General features: G+C 39.3%; 1 protein-coding gene across 12 annotated transcripts in view; it reads right to left on the reverse strand.

Moving 5' to 3' along the window:
• Window positions 1-17,859, reverse strand: part of MBOAT2 (membrane bound O-acyltransferase domain containing 2) — a 225,196-nt gene that overhangs the window by 144,515 nt on the left and 62,822 nt on the right. The gene's annotated exons all lie outside the window — the stretch shown is intronic.

Below are 17,859 nucleotides of genomic sequence, written 5' to 3' on the forward strand. Positions count from 1 at the left end.
TAAACCCATAAAACGTTAAAATTAGAAGTGTCCTAAAAGATCATCCAATCTAGCTCCCAGGCAATACACCATTTCCATCAACCATCTTCCAGAGACAGGAAGCTCATTATTTCACAAGCCAATCTGTTCTATTGTTGTAAACCACTGATTTTTTAAAAGTTCTTCCTGACAGGGAGCTAAACTCTGCCTGCTTTTAACTTCCATCAATTGTATCCAACCACCTGGGCTCTGAATCCCATACTTTCCCACGTCCTTAGGGACCACAGCTCCATCAATTACCTCCTCTCTCTTCTGAATCTTCAACATCTTTCTCTCCACTAGCTCTTCCCTTCAACATATAAACAGGCTAATATTTCCACAATCTTTTTAAAAAATAGTGTCTTCAAAAGAAAATCAGTGTCATATAATGTAGAATACAGGGGACCTAGAGATAGACAGAAGCTAGCGAAGGGGGAATGAAAACCTAATATATACAGGCATGATAATGAGGGTGAACTTAAAGGAATGAGAATGGACAGGGGTGATGATGGTTCATTAATGGGATTTTAAGTATCAGTGCCGCACTGAAGGCAAACATAATTAAAAGTGGTTGTTTAAAGGCATGTAACCCACACAGTAGCACTACAAGTATCAGTGTTTGCATGATATACTTCTTGGATATGACACTGGTACCAAGAATTAGCAATAGAGTGGTATATGGAAAAACTACCCATTACATATTACAGACTATGTTTAACAGGAATATGTTACCAGCACTACATTAATACTAGGGATGAATAATTAGCGGCTGATAAGAGCTGTGATGTTTTTTTGTTATGATAATTGTTTAAAATTGAGAGTGATGATGACTGTACAACTAAGTAAAGATAATGTGAAACACTGATTGTTTATCTTGGTCAGAATATATGCTATGTGAAATCAGGAACCCCCTACTTAATGAGCCCTTGATCTTGAGGCTTGCTCTTATAAAACTTAGGGCTGTAAATGGGAAGCTAAGCTTTCCTAAAATTATGCCTAAGAGGCACCTCCAGAGAACCTCTTTTGTTGTTCAGATGTGGCCTTTCTCTCTCTAAGCCCAATTCAGCAAATAAATTCATTAATCTCCCCCATAAGTGGGACATGACTCCCAGGGAAGTGAATCTCCCTGGCAACATGGGACACAACGCCCAGGAATGAGCCTGGCCCTGGCATCAAAGGATTAAAAATGCCTTCTTGACCAAAAGAGGGGAAAGAAAGGTAACAAAATAAGGTTACAGTGGCTAAGGGATTGTAATTGAGTCGAGAGGCTATCCTAGAGGCTACTCTTATGCAAGCTGTATTTAAATATTACAAATGGCCACAGTATGCCAAGCCCTAACCAACAGTATTCCCAAAATGCCTAGGTCCCTATCTGAGAGTCTATAAAAGTTTCATTCACTAAGTTTATCTCTCAGAAACTTAAGGCCACCAGAGTGTTTGTTCCTGTGTCAGACAAGTCCTAAAACCCAGAGGCAACAGCCTCTATAAGATCAACTGTCAGATGCAGCCCCCTTCCCCATACGGTCAACAGTCCTTTCCAATATAAACAAATTAGGGTGGTCACTGCCTAGACACACCTGAAGATTGAGAAAGTGATTAAACAAGAGGAAGGAGTAACACAGACAAGATAGGATTTAACAAATGATTATGAATACTGACTCTTTATAAAAATATTATTTTAGATGCTAGGGCATTAGAATAGCTAGAAGGAAATAAGTGAAATGGTGGAACTGTAACTCATAACATTCTTTAAAAAAAAAATGAAAAAATACTCTTGTACATTGCTACTTCTCCCACTATCTAGTCATGCTTTCTTCTTCCCCTTACAGGCAAGCTTCTAGACAGGCACTCTGCGACTTCTACTTTCACTCTCTCCTTGATCCCACAAACATGTATTAAGTGCCCACTAAGGACTCTGTCACCTCCCATACATTGGTTTCCACTCCAACGCCTCCACTGAAACTGCTCTTGAATAGAAACTTTAAGTCGTCCTCTTCCTGACCACACTCTTAAGTGACCAACACTGTTATACACAAGGATGCGTCTCTGTGATGTAATGCTTAGCTTCCGTGTCACTTCCTCTGAGAAGTCCTTATTGCCGTTCACCTGGCCTCCATCCCCACCCAGATCAAGTCAAGTGCCCACTTCTGTAGTCTAATAGCACTGATACACATTTCCTTCACAGTGTTTAGTACATGGTTTTAAAAATCAGAATACTTGTCTATCACCTGCACTCAGCAATGAGCTCCTTGAGGGCAGTCACTGTATACGCGTCATGCAGAACACAGAATCTAATGTAAACTAGAGGCCAAACCAGTTTTCTTTTTTGAAGAAGAAGAAGGAAAAGCTGGCCTATTTGTGTCTCCTGGAAGACACAAAATAAAGCCAACTCTTTTCCAAAGGACAACCTCTAAAAAATTTGAAGATGGTACAATCCTAAGTTGCTGTTTTCTAGAGTAAACCATTCCAAGTCATCAAATGCTATTTGGAGAACACGGTTTCCAAACTCTTCACCAACCTTATTTGTCTGATGCATCTACACACTATGCAAATAAAAAAAACAATGTTTCTCTGCTTTTGACATAGTTTCTGAATGTAACACCACCAACATACAGTCTTTGTAAAGTCACAACTGGGCCCCAAATTAACTATATTTTAGGAAACAAAATATTGCTTAGGAACTTAATATTTGCTATGACATTTACCAGATATGTTAAAAGTCATTAAAAAAAAACAAAACCGAAAAAGTCCTAAGGAAGTATAAATGAAAAAAAATATTGAAGGAACAGAAAGCTTACCTCAGCTAAATACTTTTAGAAAACAACCTTCTGGAAACACCAAAAATGAATTCAGTCCTACGAACTATAAAAAATGCTTTTTATAAACCACAATAAAAATTTACAGATTACCCAGTAAGTATAACATTCTGCACAAAATTCAAATTAAGCACATCCAAAACTGAATTCTTTACTGCACCCTGACCCATCTTATCATCCCATCAAATATACCTTTCCTTCTATGTCCCCAATCTTAAATAATGGGATCACCACTTCCACCCAGCTCCTCACAAGCTATAAATTCTGTAATCTTTACTCATATTTTTGGACTTTCAGAACACTTTTTAAATAATTCCTAATGCTCATCGTATTGAATTGTCACTTACTGGCGGACTAGTTGGGACTTTCCCTTTAGACTATCAGCTTCTCACGACCTGGACTACATTTTAGCCATCTATGGATTCCTAACCAACCCTAAGTGGAGTGCCTTCTCTTTCTGTGTTTTTAAATCACTGAAAGAAAAAGTTAAAAAACAAAAACAAAAACAACAACAACAAAAAACCATGCCCAGACACATAGAAGTCAAACTGTTGAATGCTAAAGACAAGGAGAGGGTTCCTTGTTGCATACAAGGGAGTCCCAATGAGAAAGTTCCAATTTAATAACTTTGCTATTTAAAACAAAGAAAACAATGTGCTATCAGCAATTGTAATAAATATTCCACACCAATATGGGGAAATTGGTGTGGGAAACTTATAGTTCTAAATTTGTACATTAAAAAAGAGAAAGTTATCAAATCAGAGACCCAACTTCACAACTGGAGGATCTAGAAAAAGAACAAATTAAACCTGAAGCAAACAGATGGAAGGAAATAACAAATAATAGAGCAGAGATAAATAAAATAAAGAAAGGGAAAAAAGTTAGAAGGAGAATCAACAAAACCAAAAGTTGGATCCTCAAAAAAATCAGTAAGATTGACAAAACTTCAGATACGGTGGAAAAGAAAAAAAGAGAGGATACAATTAACTAAAATCAGAAATGAAAAGGGAGACATTACCACCAAACCCAAAGAAATAAAAATGATCATAGGAGGACACTACAAATAACAATAGGCCAACAAATCAGATAATCTTGATAAACTTGACAAAAACCTAGAAACACAAAAACCTACCTACACTGACTCAAGAAGAAAGAAAAGTTTTCAACAGACTAGTAAAAGATTTAATAAACAATCCCAAGTCTCCAAAAAGGGCCCAGGACCTGATGATGTCACTGATGAATATTACCAAACATTCCAAAAAGAATTAAAAAATTCTCAAACTCTTCCAAAAGTTGAAGAGGAGGAAACACTTCCTAACGCATTCTATGAGGCCAATCTCACCCTAATATCAAAGCCAGATAAAGATACTATAAGAAAAGAAAATCATAGAACAATATCCATTTTGAATGCAGATACACAACTCAACAAAATATAAGCAAACAGAATCCAAAAGCACAATAAAAGAATCATACACCATGATCAAGTGGGATTTATACCAGGAATGAAAGGGTGATTCAACATAAGAAAATCAATCAATGTAATATACCACGTTGATAGAACAAAGGGGAAAACCATGATCACCCCAATTAACGAAGAAAAGTCACCTGGCAAAATTCAGCACTGCTTCTTGATAAAAGCACTTAGAAAAATAGGAATAGAAGGAAATTTCCTCAACATGATAAAGGACATATATAAAAAACCCATAGCTGACAACATACTCAAATGTTAAAGACTGAAAGCTTTCCCTCTAAAATGAGGAATAAGTCAAGGATATCCACTGTCATTACAGCTATTCAACACTGTACTGGAAGTTCTAGCCAGAGCAATGAAGCAAAAAAAAGAAATAAAAAACGTCCAGATTGGAAAAGAAGAAGTAAAACTTTCAGTATTTACAGATGACATGCTCCTATATATAGAAAAATCCATAACAAAGCTACCAGAGTAAATAAGTGAATTCAGCAAAGGGGCAGGGACAAGATCAACATGCAGAAATCAATATTGTTTCTATACACTAGTAATGCACAATCTTGAGGAAAGTTAATTATAAAAATTCCATTTACAATAGCAATTAAAAGAATCAAATATCTAGAAATAAATTTAGCAAAGGATGTAAAGGACATACACAGAAAACTGCAATACATTGCTAAAAGAAAAAGAAATCAAAGAAGACCTAAATAAAAGGAAATACATCCCATGTTCATGGATTAGAAGACTAAATATTGTTAAGATGTCAATACTACTCAAAGCGATTTATAGATTCAATGCAAGCCCAATCAAAATTCCAGCTGCTTTCTTTGCAAAAATGGAAAAGTCAATAATCAAATTTATATAGAAAGGTAAGTGGTCCCAAATAGCCAAAAACATTTTGAAAAAGAACCAAGTTGGAGGACACACATTTCCCGATCTTAAAACTTATTACAAAGCCACAGTAAATAAAACAGCTTGGTACCAGCACAAGGACAGACATACAGAACAATGGAATCAAATTGAGAACTCAGAAATAAACCCTCACATTTATGGCCAATAGATTTTTTTTTTTTTTTTTACATTTTACTTTGAAATAAATTCAAAGTTATAGGAACAGTTCCAAAAACAATACAAACCCCATACACAGAACTCCAGCATTCCCTGACCCCCCCCCCCGATACCCCGATCCACTAACTTTAACATGTTGTCACACCACTATTTCTTTCCCCTCCCTCCCTCCTTCTCTCCCTCTCTCCCTATCTATCATCCATCATCTGCTGCTCTGTCTTCTGAACATGAGTGCTAGCTGCACACATCCTTGAACAAACACTATAATTCACATACACAATTCCCATAAACAAGAACATTCTTTTATGCAATCCCATTAAGTGCAGCTAAGAAGTACAAGAGATTCAACGATACAAAGCTTACATTCTATATTTCCTTTTCCTTATGTCTCAACTGTGTCCCTTTAAGGCTCCGGTCCTCCATTCTCAGATCCCATCCACGGTCATACTTGGCATTCAACTGTCATGTATTTAGACTGTCTTTTTTTTTTTTTTTTTTCTCAATTGTGGAAACATATATACAGCCTAAATCTTCCCATTCCACCCCCTCCCTAGCATTCGATTAGTGGGATTAATCACATTTAGAATGTTGTAATGCTATCACCTTCCCACCATCCATTACTAGAAATTTGCCTTCACCCCAAACAGCAACCCTACACTCATTTCTTAACTCCCCATTACCCCTTCCCCCATTTCTCTTAACCCATACTCTACTTTTCATCTCTATGGTCATATTCTCTGATAATTTCTTTGTGTTTACTGTGGGGCTTAAAATTAAACTCTTAAATCCATAACAATCTTGTTTTTCTTTGATACCAACTTAATTTCAATAGGACACATAAACTATGTACCTATACTCCTCCATTCCCCCACCTTTATATAGTTCTTGTCAAAAATTACATATTTTACATTGAGTTCAAAACCACTGATTTGTCATTAGAGTTTGTGTATTTTATATCACGTAGGAAGTAAATAGTGGAGCTACAATTCAAAAATTATTGACTTCTATTTGTATTCCATTGTGGTCAGAGATTGTGCTTTGAATATGTTCAACTGTGGTTTTTTTGTTTGTTTGTTTGTTTGTTTGTTTTTAATTTACTGAGGCTTGTTTTATGTCCCAGCATATGCTCCATTCTGGAGAAAGATCCGTGATCACTAGAGAAAAATGAGTGCCCTGGTGATTTGGGATATAAGGTTCTATACATGTCTGTTAAAATTCTCTATACCTCTTTCTCCTTTCTTTGTTTCTCTGTCGGTAGGGCTCCCTTTAGTATCTGAAGTAGGGCAGGTCTTTTATTGGCAAAGTCTCTCAGCATTTGTTTGTCTGTGAAAAATTTAAGCTCTCCCTCAAATTTGAAGGAGAGCTTTGCTGGATAAAGAATTCTTGGTTGGAAATTTTTCTCTCTCAGAGTTTTAAATCTGTCATGCCACTGCCTTCTCACCTCCACGGTGGCCACTGAGTAGTCACAACTTAGTCTTATGTTGTTTCCTTTGTATGTGGTGAATTGCTTTTCTCTTGCTGCTTTCAGAACTTGCTCCTTCTCTTCAGTATTTGATAGTCTGATCAGAATATGTCTTGGAGTGGGTTTATTTGGATTTATTCTATTTGGAGTTTGCTGGGCATTTATGCTTTGTGTATTTATATTGTGTAGAAGGTTGGGGAAGTTTTCCCTAACAATTTCTTTGAATACTCTTTCTAGACCTTTACCCTTCTCTTCCCCTTCTGGGACACCAATGAGTCTTAAATTTGGATGTTTTATTTTACCTATTTTATCCCTGAGATCCTTTTGGATTTTTTTTATTTTTTTCTCCATTCTTTCTTTTGTTCTTTCATTTTCTGTTCTGTGGACCTCTAGGACACTGAGTCATTGTTCAACTTCCTCTAATCTTGTATTATGAGTATCCAGAGTCTTTTTAATTTGGCTAACAATTTCTTTTATTTCCTTAAGATCTTCTAGTTTTTTATTTAATCTTGCAATTTCTTCTTTATGCTCTTCTAGGGTCTTCTTTATGTCCCTTTTATCCTGCTCCATGTTCTTCTTTACACCTTTAACATCCTGTGCCATGTTTTCGTTCCTCGATTGTAACTGTTTGATTAATTGTGCCAAGTACTGTGTCTCTTCTGATATTTTGATTTGGGTGCTTGGGATCGGGTTCTCCATATCGTCTGGTTTTATTATATGCATTAAGATTTTCTGTTGTTTTTGGCCTCTTGGCTTTTGCTTTCCTTGATAGGGTTCTTTCAAGTTGTAAAAAAAAAAAATACCAATCTAATTTTTCAGAAATACAAGTTGGTGGCATACACTTTCTGCAACTAACCAGCAGATGGTGTCTGCAAGTCACCTATACCCCTCAAGTCAGTTCTCCCCAACTCTGTCTCTGTGGTGCGTGGGGAAATTATTTTTGTGGGGTTCAGTTGATGAACTCAGTTTGGGTTTGTTGTTGGGGCTGTCTGCCCTGAATGTGGGGCATGTGTCTGGGTGGTTAAGCAGGCAGGGCAGCTTTAATATTCAAACCTCCCAGGTGTTCCCAGAGATTCAAGGCTGTTGCAAGAGTCTAAGCCTTCATTTCTGTTTTGCCCCAGATTTTCTCTGTTGCTGACCCACAAACCACCGGCATTGATGTAGCATCCCTGGGTTTTCCGAGCGGGCCCCCCTTCTCAGCTGTGATCTTCCAGAACCTCTGCTGAGGGAAGGCTGTGTTACGTCACTAGTGCACATCGTCCCTCAAGGGAAGCCCCAGGCCGCCAGGCCGTGCAGGGGCGCTCTCAGCCTGATGCAAAGATGAGCCTATAATTCTTGACTGGTGTAAGTTCTGAATGAAAGGCAGGTAGTAGAGCTGGGCCTCACCCCTTTCCTCTTAGAGTAGATAGATGCCTTAGGGGGAGGTCATTAGCATCTCAATGGTCTCTCTCTGCCTGTGCTATACCCTTGTCTGGGTCACAGAACTGGGAACTGAAAATGGCCGAGGCTTTCTCCACTGAGTCGAAAAAGGAACAGAGGTCGTCTGAGGTGACCCTCCGGCCCTCCAAGGTCAGTCGTCACCCAAAGCCTCTGTCTACTTGTTGGGGATTCGTACCTCGTAGTGAGCAGATCACACTTGCTAATTAAAACCCCAGTTGAATCTCAGCTGAGCTATATTTGCTTGCTGGGAGAAAGCTTCTCTCTGGCACCATGAGGCTTTGTAGCTCGGGCTGTGGGGGAGGGGTCTCCTGATTTGGATCCGCAGTTCTTACTTACAGATTTTATGCTGTGATCCCGGGAATTCCTCCCAATTTAGGTTAGTGTATGATGAGTGGACGGTCACGTTTGTCACCTGCAGTTATTCTAGATTATTTACTAGTTGTTTCTGGGTTTTTTTTTTCAGTTGTTCCAGGAGGACTACTTAGCTTCCACTCCTCTCTATGCCACCATCTCCCGATTTGGATCCGCAGTTCTTACTTACAGATTTTATGCTGTGATCTCGGGCATTCCTCCCAATTCAGGTTAGTGTATGATGAGTGGACGGTCACGTTTGTCACCTGCAGTTATTCTAGATTATTTACTAGTTGTTTCTGGTTTTTTTTTTCAGTTGTTCCAGGAGGACTACTTAGCTTCCACTCCTCTCTATGCCACCATCTTGGATCTCCAATAGATTCTTGAGAGGGTGTCAAGTCCACTCCATGGGGAAATGGGCTCTTCAACAAGTAATATTGGGAAAACTCGATATCCACATGCAAAGGAATGAAAGTGGATCCCTATACTTCACCATATACAAAAATTAACTCAAGATCAATAAAAGAACTAAATATACGAACCCAAAGTATAAAATCTCTAGAAGAAAACAATGGGAGGCATCCTGAGGACCTTGTGTTAGGCAATGATTTATTAGAGTTTACACCCAAATCATAAGCAACTTAAGAAAAAGTAGATAAATGGCACTTCATTAAAGTTAAAGTTTTTTGTGCATCAAAGGACTTCATCATAATATAAAAAGATAACCTACAGAATGGGAGAAAATATTTGGAAACCACATATCCCATCCATACGGTTTAATTACAGAATATATAAAGAAACCCCTCAACTCAACAATCAAAAAGACCAAAAAACTCAATTAAAAAATGGGCAAAAAACCTGAATAGACATTTCTTCAAAGCAAAAATACAAATGGCCAATAAGCACATGACAAGTTGCTCAGCATCGTTACCCATTAAGGAAATGCAAATCAAAACCACAATGAGATACCATTTCGTGTCCATTAGAACAACTACTATTAAAAAAAATGGAAGATAACAAGTATGGAAGAGATATGCAGATAAACAGGAACACTCGTCTTCATAGTTGGTGTTAATATAAAATGGTGCAGCTGCTGTGGAATATAGTTTGGTGGTTCCTCAGAAAGTTAAGTATAAAATTACCATATGACCTAGAAATCCCCATTCTAGGTATAAACCCACAAGAACTGAAAGCAGGGACTCTAACAGATATTTGCACACTGATGTTCATAGTTGCATTTCTCACAATTGTCAAATGATGGAAGCAACCCAAGTGACCATCAACAGTAAAACGGTTAAACAAAAGGTAATATATACATACCATGGAATATTATTCAGCCATAAAAAGGAATGGAATTCTGATAAATGGGACAACTTGGATGAATCTTGAAGACATCACACTGAGGAAATAAGCCAGATGCAAAAGAACAAATATCGTATGATCTCACTAATAGGGAATAATTAGAATAAGTAAATTCATAAGAGTAAAAAACTAGAACTCAGGTTTCCAAGGACCAGGGTCAGGGTCCTCATGGGAACAGAAAGTAGAGGGACTTATTTGATGTGCCTTTCTGACAGCCGTTTCCCATCTCCTGATTTATATGGTAACTGCCTATGCTAATCCCACAAAAACAATGCACACTGGTTTTAGTCAAAAAAGGCAGAATAATCTGGATTTATTCATCAAAGAACCCTGCTCTACGAAGACATGTCTGTTTCTTAGAACACAATATTCTACTGTCTTTCCCAAAGTCACAAAGAACTGCAAGGCTAGAGACCAACATCCCATAGCCTCCTAATCCATGCTAGAGCTGATATTGTTAAAAAAAAAAATTAAAAGCCAGAATCCCAGGGGCTTACTAATTAACAAATCCCTAGGTATATGTTCAGATAATCCATAGAAAACAAAAAGCGGTATGCTTTTCCAACATGTACAAAACAGAAGCAGAAAGAAAGTGAATTAATCAGGTAACCACAAAGATTAAAAGTAGGTATCTGGGGGAAGATGGAGGGATAGGGAGCTCCAGGACTCAGTCCTTTTACCATAACAACTATTAAACAGACAGGAACAGTCTGAAACAACTATTTTCAAACTCCAGGGGCCAGAAAAACAATGTACAGCATCCAGGGAAGAGCAGTAAGAAGAGGCTGATAAATTACGGTAAAGAACTGTAAATTGCTCTCTCCACACGGCAGCTACTAGTGCCCATTCCCCTCTCACTTGGCAAGCTGCCATGAGGTCCAGTCCCTGGTTAGGTATTGGTGACAGAAAGGGATGTAAAAATCCTCTTCCCCAAGAACAGGGGTGGGCATGGCTGGGACCTGATCATGACTTTTGATTAGGGAATTCAGATCTCTGGGTCTCGGCTCTGAGGGCAGCTACTGTTTCAACCCATCCCTGACAAAGGTGGTGGCAGCCATTGGTTCAACTCTCCCCAGACAGGGGCAGAGGTGGTAGAGATTTAAAGACTCCTTAGGGCTGCGGGGAACAGTTAGCTGAAGGGCTGCATTGCTGGGCGGGCCAGGAAAGCTCAGCTTTGGGGAGCCTTCAGAGAAGCTTTTGGCACCCTTCCTGAGCCCCTCCCCAGAGTACTCTGGAGCCAGTCTGCCCCCTTCCTGGTCCCTGACCCTGTTTGGGCTGGGAAAGACTGAATTTGCAAAGTTCTCTCCAGTGTGCACTCCTCCTAGAACTTACCCTCAAGGCAAAAGCAGTGTCAGAGAACAAAAGGAACATAAAAATTACAGAGATGGAGAGTCTGGGACAAAGGCCTGCAGGTTTCAAATGGCCAGGAGAGGGGGGTCTGTCTCCTGGGAAACAGTGGGGCCAGCCAAACTCCTGTAAATAGGATGTTTGGGTTTGCTAAAGCTGCTGGAATGCAATATACCAGAAATGGATTGGGTTTTACAACAGGGATTTATTCACTTACAATTTACAGTTCTCAGGCAGTGAAAATTTCCAAATTAAAGCATCAAGAGGAAGACACATTCTCTAAAGAAAGGCTGCTGGCCTCCGGGGTTCCTCTGTCAGGCACACAGCCAGTGTATGCTGGTCCTTAGCTCCCGGGTTCTGTTGCTTTCACACTCCTGATTCCAGTAGCCTGCTACCTGAGCCTCTGTGGGTTCTCTCTTAGCATCTCTAGGGCTTTTCTCTCTAAAACTCGCTCTCTTTTTCTGTCCTTTATCGTCTCATAAAGGAGTAAGACCTACTTTGAATGGGGAGGGTCATATCTCAACGGAAATAACCTAACCAAAAGGTCTCCCCACAATAGGTCTACACCCACAGGAATGGATTAAAAGAACATGGCACTTCCTGGGGTATACAACAGCTTCAAATCAGCACACAGGGGAACTCCAAAACAACTCAACAAGCAAAGCCCAGGACAAGATAGAGGTCCAGAAACACAGGGAAAACCCTGCACACAGCATTCACCTGGGGCAGACCTTCCTGATAGGAGGGCTGAAGCTCAAGAGAAAACTCTGTCTAATCACCAGCTGGTTACAAAACCAAGAAACAGACATCCCAGGGAATAAATCCCAGAGCTAACATTTTAAAATATTAAAATATACAGTGTACAAAACATGAGTACAAGACAAAGAAAAAAGAAATGATGGTCCATCCAAAGAAAGAGGATAAAATGACAGAAAACACCAATGAAGAAGGCAAGATTGTGAACATATAAACAAAGCCTTTAGGAAAAAATGATCTTAAAAATGCTCAAGGAAATGAAGGAAAGTGCAGAAAAAGAACAAAAGGATATCAGGAAAACAATGAATGAACAATATTTGAGAGTCTAAGTAAAAAGATAGCAACTTTAAAAAGAAACCAGAGGCGGGGCAAGATGGCAGACTGGTGAGCTGTATGTTTTAGTTACTCCTCCAGGAAAGTAGGTAAAAAGCCAGGAACTGCGAGGACTGGACACCACAGAGCAATCTGTCTTTGGGCATACTTCATACAACACTCATGAAAACGTGGAACTGCTGAGATCAGCGAAATCTGTAAGTTTTTGCGGCCAGGGGACCCGCGCCCCTCCCTGCCAGGCTCAGTCCCGGGGGAGGAGGGGCTGTCAGCTCCGGGAAGGAGAAGGGAGAATTGCAGTGGCTGCTCTTATCGGAAACTCATTCTACTGATTCAAACTCCAACCATAGATAGACTGAGACCAGACACCAGAGACTCTGAGAGCAGCCAGCCCAGCAGAGAGGAGACAGGCATAAAAAAAAAACAACACGAAAAACTCCAAAATAAAAGCAGAGGATTTTTGGAGTTCTGGTGAACACAGAAAGGGGAAGGGCGGAGCTCAGGCCTTGAGGCGCATATGCAAATCCCGAAGCAAAGCTGATCTCTCTGCCCTGTGCACCTTTCCTTAATGGCCCTGGTTGCTTTGTCTATTAGCATTTCAATAACCCATTAGATCTCTGAGGAGGGCCGTTTTTTTTTTTTTTTTTTAAATCCTTTTTGCTTTTTCTAAAACAATTACTCTAAGAAGCTCAATACAGAAAGCTTCAAAGAATTGAAATTTGGGCACGTCAAGTCAAGAGCAGAACTAAGAGAGCTCTGAGACAAAAGGCAATAATCCAGTGGCTGAGAAAATTCACTAAACAACACAACTTCCCAAGAAAAGGGGGGTGTCCGCTCACAGCCACCATCCTGGTGGACAGGAAACACTCCTGCCCATCGCCAGCCCCATAGCCCAGAGCTGCCCCAGACAACCCAGTGTGACGGAAGTGCTTCAAATAACAGGCACACACCACAAAACTGGGCGTGGACATTAGCCTTCCCTGCAACCTCAGCTGAATGTCCCAGAGCTGGGAAGGGGGAGCAGTGTGAATTAACAGAGCCCCATTCAGCCATCATTTGAGCAGACTGGGAGCCTCCCAACACAGCCCAGCAGCCCAGAACTGCCCTGGGGGGACGGCACTCACCTGTGACATAGCACAGTCATCCCTCAACAGAGGACCCAGGGTGCACAGCCTGGAAGAGGGGCCCACTTGCAAGTCTCAGGAGCCATACGCCAATACCAAAGACTTGTGCGTCAGTGGCAGAGACAAACTGTGGCAGAACTGAACTGAAGGATTGACTATTGCAGCAGCTTTAAAACTCTAGGATCATCAGGGAGATTTGATTGTTAGGGCCACCCCCCCTCCCCGACTGCCCAGAAACACGCCCCACATACAGGGCAGGCAACACCAACTACACACGCAAGCTTGGTACACCAATTGGGCCCCACAAGACTCACTCCCCTACTCACCAAAAAGGCTAAGCAGGGGAGATCTGGCTTGTGGAGAACAGGTGGCTCGTGGACGCCACCTGCTGGTTAGTTAGAGAAAGTGTACTCCACGAAGCTGTAGATCTGATAAATTAGAGATAAGGACTTCAACTGGTCTACAAACCCTAAAAGAACCCTATCAAGTTCAGCAAATGCCACGAGGCCAAAAACAACAGAAAATTATAAAGCATATGAAAAAACCAGACGATATGGATAACCCAAGCCCAAGCACCCAAATCAAAAGACCAGAAGAGACACAGCACCTAGAGCAGCTACTCAAAGAACTAAAGATGAACAATGAGACCATAGTACGGGATATGAAGGAAATCAAGAAGACCCTAGAAGAGCATAAAGAAGACATTGCAAGACTAAATAAAAAAATGGATGATCTTATGGAAATTAAAGAAACTGTTGACCAAATTAAAAAGATTCTGGACACTCATAGTACAAGACTAGAGGAAGTTGAACAACGAATCAGTGACCTGGAAGATGACAGAATGGAAAATGAAAGCATAAAAGAAAGAATGGGGAAAAAAATTGAAAAACTCGAAATGGACCTCAGGGATATGATAGATGATATGAAACGTCCGAATATAAGACTCATTGGTGTCCCAGAAGGGGAAGAAAAGGGTAAAGGTCTAGGAAGAGTATTCAAAGAAATTGTTGGGGAAAACTTCCCAAATCTTCTAAACAACATAAATACACAAATCATAAATGCTCAGCGAACTCCAAATAGAATAAATCCAAAAAAACCCACTCCGAGACATATACTGATCACACTGTCAAACATAGAAGAGAAGGAGCAAGTTCTGAAAGCAGCAAGAGAAAAGCAATTCACCACATACAAAGGAAACAGCATAAGACTAAGTAGTGACTACTCAGCAGCCACCATGGAGGCAAGAAGGCAGTGGCACGATATATTTAAAATTCTGAGTGAGAGGAATTTCCAGCCAAGAATACTTTATCCAGCAAAGCTCTCCTTCAAATTTGAGGGAGAGCTTAAATTTTTCACAGACAAAGAAATGCTGAGAGAATTTGCTAACAAGAGACCTGCCCTACTGGAGATACTAAAGGGAGCCCTACAGACAGAGAAACAAAGACAGGACAGAGAGACCTGGAGAAAGGTTCAGTACTAAAGAGATTCGGTATGGGTACAATAAAGGATATTAATAGAGAGAGGGAAAAATATGGCAAACATAATCCAAAGGATAAGATGGCCGATTCAAGAAATGCCTTCACGGTTTTAACGTTGAATGTAAATGGATTAAACTCCCCAATTAAAAGATATAGATTCGCAGAATGGATCAAAAAAAATGAACCATTAATATGTTGCATACAAGAGACTCATCTTAGACACAGGGACACAAAGAAACTGAAAGTGAAAGGATGGAAAAAAATATTTCATGCAAGCTACAGCCAAAAGAAAGCAGGTGTAGCAATATTAATCTCAGATAAAATAGACTTCAAAGGCAGGGATGTTTTGAGAGACAAAGAAGGCCACTACATACTAATAAAAGGGGCAATTCAACAAGAAGAAATAACAATCGTAAATGTCTATGCACCCAATCAAGGTGCCACAAAATACATGAGAGAAACATTGGCAAAACTAAAGGAAGCAATTGATGTTTCCACAATAATAGTGGGAGACTTCAACACATCACTCTCTCCTATAGATAGATCAACCAGACAGAAGACCAATAAGGAAATTGAAAACCTAAACAATCTGATAAATGAATTAGATTTAACAGACATCTACAGGACATTACATCCCAAATCACCAGGATACACATACTTTTCTAGTGCTCACGGAACTTTCTCCAGAATAGATCATATGCTGGGACATAAAACAAGCCTCAATAAATTTAAAAAGATTGAAATTATTCAAAGCACATTCTCTGACCACAATGGAATACAATTAGAAGTCAATAACCATCAGAGACTTAGAAAATTCACAAATACCTGGAGGTTAAACAACACACTCCTAAACAATCAGTGGGTTAAAGAAGAAATAGCAAGAGAAATTGCTAAATATATAGAGACGAATGAAAATGAGAACACAACATACCAAAACCTATGGGATGCAGCAAAAGCAGTGCTAAGGGGGAAATTTATAGCACTAAACGCATATATTAAAAAGGAAGAAAGAGCCAAAATCAAAGAAATAATGGATCAACTGAAGAAGCTAGAAAATGAACAGCAAACCAATCCTAAACCAAGTACAAGAAGAGAAATAACAAGGATTAAAGCAGAAATAAATGACATAGAGAACAAAAAAACAATAGAAAGGATAAATATCACCAAAAGTTGGTTCTTTGAGAAGATCAACAAGATTGACAAGCCCCTAGCTAGACTGACAAAATCAAAAAGAGAGAAGACCCATATAAACAAAATAAGGAATGAAAAAGGTGACATAACTGCAGATCCTGAAGAAATTAAAAAAATTATAAGAGGATATTATGAACAACTGTATGGCAACAAACAGAAGAAATGGACAATTTCCTGGAAACATATGAACAACCTAGACTGACCAGAGAAGAAATAGAAGACCTCAACCAACCCATCACAAGCAAAGAGATCCAATCAGTCATCAAAAATCTTCCCACAAATAAATGCCCAGGGCCAGATGGCTTCACAGGGGAATTCTACCAAACTTTCCAGAAAGAACTGACACCAATCTTACTCAAACTCTTTCAAAACATTGAAAAAAATGGAACACTACCTAACTCATTTTATGAAGCTAACATCAATCTAATACCAAAACCAGGCAAAGATGCTACAAAAAAGGAAAACTACCGGCCAATCTCCCTAATGAATATAGATGCAAAAATCCTCAACAAAATACTTGCAAATCGAATCCAAAGACACATTAAAAAAATCATGCACCATGACCAAGTGGGGTTCATTCCAGGCATGCAAGGATGGTTCAACATTAGAAAATCAATCAATGTATTACAACACATTAAAAACTCAAAAGGGAAAAATCAATTGATCATCTCAATAGATGCTGAAAAAGCATTTGACAAAATCCAACATCCCTTTTTGATAAAAACACTTCAAAAGGTAGGAATTGAAGGAAACTTCCTCAACATGATAAAGAGCATATATGAAAAACCCACAGCCAGCATAGTACTCAATGGTGAGAGACTGAAAGCCTTCCCTCTAAGATCAGGAACAAGACAAGGATGCCCGCTGTCACCACTGTTATTCAACATTGTGCTGGAAGTGCTAGCCAGGGCAATCCGGCAAGACAAAGAAATAAAAGGCATCCAAATTGGAAAAGAAGAAGTAAAACTGTCATTGTTTGCAGATGATATGATCTTATATCTAGAAAACCCTGAGAAATCAACGATACACCTACTAGAGCTAATAAACAAATTTAGCAAAGTAGCGGGATACAAGATTAATGCACATAAGTCAGTAATGTTTCTATATGCTAGAAATGAACAAACTGAAGAGACACTCAAGAAAAAGATACCATTTTCAATAGCAACTAAAAAAATCAAGTACCTAGGAATAAACTTAACCAAAGATGTAAAAGACCTATACAAAGAAAACTACATAACTCTACTAAAAGAAATAGAAGGGGACCTTAAAAGATGGAAAAATATTCCATGTTCATGGATAGGAAGGCTAAATGTCATTAAGATGTCAATTCTACCCAAAGTCATCTACAGATTCAATGCAATCCCAATCAAAATTCCAACAACCTACTTTGCAGACTTGGAAAAGCTAGTTATCAAATTTATTTGGAAAGGGAAGATGCCTCGAATTGCTAAAGACACTCTAAAATAGAAAAACGAAGTGGGAGGACTTACACTCCCTGACTTTGAAGCTTATTATAAAGCCACAGTTGCCAAAACAGCATGGTACTGGCACAAAGATAGACATATAGATCAATGGAATCGAATTGAGAATTCAGAGATAGACCCTCAGATCTATGGCCGATTGATCTTTGATAAGGCCCCCAAAGTCA

This window comes from Choloepus didactylus, chromosome 20 (genome assembly GCF_015220235.1).
Source record: "Choloepus didactylus isolate mChoDid1 chromosome 20, mChoDid1.pri, whole genome shotgun sequence".
In the NCBI taxonomy this organism is placed as follows: Eukaryota; Metazoa; Chordata; class Mammalia; order Pilosa; family Megalonychidae; genus Choloepus; species Choloepus didactylus.